General features: G+C 32.1%; 1 long non-coding RNA gene across 1 annotated transcript in view; it reads right to left on the bottom strand.

Moving 5' to 3' along the window:
• Positions 1 to 2,449: 2,449 nt before the first annotated feature.
• Positions 2,450 to 3,337, bottom strand: part of LOC137654583 (uncharacterized) — a 244,028-nt gene continuing 243,140 nt past the window's right edge. The window contains exon 3 of the long non-coding RNA XR_011046662.1: positions 2,450 to 2,511. This is a non-coding gene — a long non-coding RNA (uncharacterized lncRNA). The remainder of the gene's footprint in view (positions 2,512 to 3,337) is intronic.

The following is a 3,337-nucleotide window of genomic DNA, read 5'->3' as shown; positions in this document are numbered from 1 at the left end:
TCCTGACACCAAGACTTTCTTCAGGCAGAGTCATTTCTTTGTCGTTTTCCCTTGACCATCATTTCTCACATGACTCTTCTTTCTGGTCGATCTCTTTAGGTTGACCTTGCCATTTCAGTCCCTAATCCTATGGCCTTCTCATATGTGGAGAGGTGAACACGGCTCGTCAAAAGCGACCTTGAAAAAAGACGAAGGCGATGGATACACAATAGACACTTGTTTGTTTGTTAGGAGGATCGCAATGCAATGTAAAAGATTCCGGCCTGTGCTATTTAGGTAATGACTAATAATATGTCATTATGATTGCTTTGAAATCAGTTTCTTCCGCCAGTAGAGAATGCGAGAAGGAAGACGTCATTTACAGAAGAATGCATTGCATTACCATCGGCTCTTAGGAAGAACGTCACTCATTTTATCGAAATGAAGTAAAAAACATTCTTTATGCACTTACAGTATTTGGAATGTTGGTCGTAGAAAGGTTTAGAATATAAAACTAATAGTTAGCAGATCGATACAAAACGGAAGGTCGTCTATATCTCAACACTAGAATTCTGGGTCGTCTTGTGAGTGAGTGGATAACCTTTAGTTTTCGTCTAGTCTCCTAAAGTTTATTATAATAATAATGATAATAATAACAACAACAATAATAATAATAATAATAATAATAATGATAAAAATAATAATAATAATAATAATAATAATAATAATAATAATAATGATAAAAATAATAATAATAATAATATCATCATTATTATAAATATTATTATTATTATTATTATTATTATTATTATTATAATTGTGACTGGCTGAGCTACCGTAGAACCGTATTGGAAAAGCAGGATGCTACAAGCCCAAGGGTTCCAACCAGGAAAGTAGCCCAGTGAAGAAAAGAAATACGGAAATGAATAAACCACATATGAGAAGTAATAGTAAAATATATAAAATATCTAAAGCTCAGTGACAACGTTAAAACAGACCTGTTATATATAAACATCGAAGAAAGAATCTTGTATTCTTTTTTATTCGAAGCCAGGGCAGATGCTCAAGATTATTTTGCCTTCCCCAGTTTCTGCTGAAATGAAAATTCCTTTTCCTGAACATTATATATATATATATATATATATATATATATATATATATATATATATATATATATATATATATATATAAAAGTAATAAAACAAATATTGACATCAGATACACAGTACCAAGACAACTTGAAAATTATGATTTGGATTTGTAATAAGAATTAATTTGGGCACTGGAGCCTGTTAGACCATTAAGTGATTAAGTATAACTGGGGAAATGCCCTGCAGTTACACTGAAGTCAAAAGGGTTTGATAGAAACGGGAATGCTTTTAAAAGCCATGCCTTTAACCCATTGCCTTATCCTCAAAAATTTCTAACAGGAAAATCAGTCGCTTTCTGTATGAGATTCATTGCCGCAAATTTTTAAGAGAAAACCTTTTGTTTTATTTACTATTCCACAGATGATTAATATCCTTATTATAAGTTACTCCTGAATGACACAAGAGAGAGCTGTAAGAGTTCAATATGCACACTTTATTATTGCTGGAAGGACATGTATCATCATCAACCTCTTATTTTTAGGCTATTATAATTTTTATCATTAATATACTCTTTACTAATATCGTAATTATTGAAATAAATATTTTTTACTGTTGCTGATGATAAACTCTAAATAGAGTTCAGACCATAACCCTGAAATTAGTTTTAATCACTATTTTGGTTTTACAACGCGCTGCTTTTTTTGTATTTTAGCTTTACATCCATTGGCAGAAAATTAAAGTTGAAAAAGTTCAAAGGTAAATTAAGTATAAAAGAAATTTACAAAAATAAATATCCTCTATACGTCAAGTCAGCAAAGCACCCTTTATAGATGCGTGCAAAGATCAGAGCAGAAATCAAAGCTCTGAAATGCCAAAATAGGATTCGGCTGATCATATTCAGAGCGATGTGAATCAGATAAAGAAAGGTTCCAGTAAAAAAAACCAGGAGACAGAAATAGAGAAAGCAAGTTGGGAAATGAGTACAATGGGTACAGTGAGCAAACAAAGCGAGAATGAAGGAAAGAAAGTTGCGAACAAATGTGTTCCATTGTATCATAATAACCAGATAAATATTCCTCACGTTTCCTGTACGAAGGTGTGATGATCCAGTAGACGTCAAACAATCCATCATTTAAGAGAAAGGTTAATCCCGTTTCTCCTTCTATCCAACCACCGCCACTCCTTTCTAATTTCTCAGATCAGTCCTACAGTTGCATACAGGAATTCCTGTTACACTTCACACTGAAGAAGTGCAATCAACCACTCCCTTACTGCACGACGAGTTTCTGATATTAGTCAAGCCCACCACCTCTGCCATCTCTCCCTACACAATCTGTTTGGTTACTCGCCGCGAAGTAATGGTGTCACAGGATGCTCTTGGTGTTCCAGGGACTCCAGTGTCCAAATGTACACATGAACACCAGACTACCGCTCCCGTGGACTGGATACATCATTTAGGTAAAGGTTCGTAAATCGAAATGTTAATTCTTATTCAAATGACCGCATGAGAAAATATTTTCAATAGCTTAGATAATCTTTCATTGCTTTAGTGCACTCTAATTTCTATACAACAAGAACAATAAAAATAGCAAAAATCTAAACAAACTGTCAAATATTTGATTTCCCTTTTTATGAGAGAGAGAGAGAGAGAGAGAGAGAGAGAGAGAGAGAGAGAGAGAGAGAGAGAGAGAGAGAGAGAGAGAGAGAGAATCAAATCTACCTTCAAGAATTCTCTAAACCTCACGTTTCAACAATAGCTAAAATATCCTTTATTTCTTCTTTTTAATAGACCGATAAGAATGAAATACTTTTATTCCTGAAAATATCAAAAGCTGGGTGACACAACTCAGTCAAATATAAGTTATCTTTAATATGAAAAAAAGAAAATATATCGTTTCAATATGAACTCCATTTCTTTTTACTTGTATCGATTCAAGATTACTTCAAAATTTAACTAATAACTGATTTTCTTTCGACAATTATACTTTTTTAATTCGAGCCTTTATTATTATTATTATTATTATTATTATTATTATTATTATTATTATTATTATTATTATTATTATTAACTAATAACTGATTTGCTTTCGACAATTATACTTTTTTTAATTTGAGCGTTTATTATTATTAATATTATTATTATTATTACGTGCTAAGCTACACTCCTATTTGGAAAAGCAGGATGCTATAAGCCCCTGTGAAAATAGCCCAGCGAAAAAAGGAAATAAAAAAACTATAAGAAGAGTAATGAACAAAATGAATATTTT

This window comes from Palaemon carinicauda, chromosome 1 (genome assembly GCF_036898095.1).
Source record: "Palaemon carinicauda isolate YSFRI2023 chromosome 1, ASM3689809v2, whole genome shotgun sequence".
Taxonomy (NCBI): Eukaryota; Metazoa; Arthropoda; class Malacostraca; order Decapoda; family Palaemonidae; genus Palaemon; species Palaemon carinicauda.
This window is presented reverse-complemented; position numbering and strand designations above follow the sequence as displayed.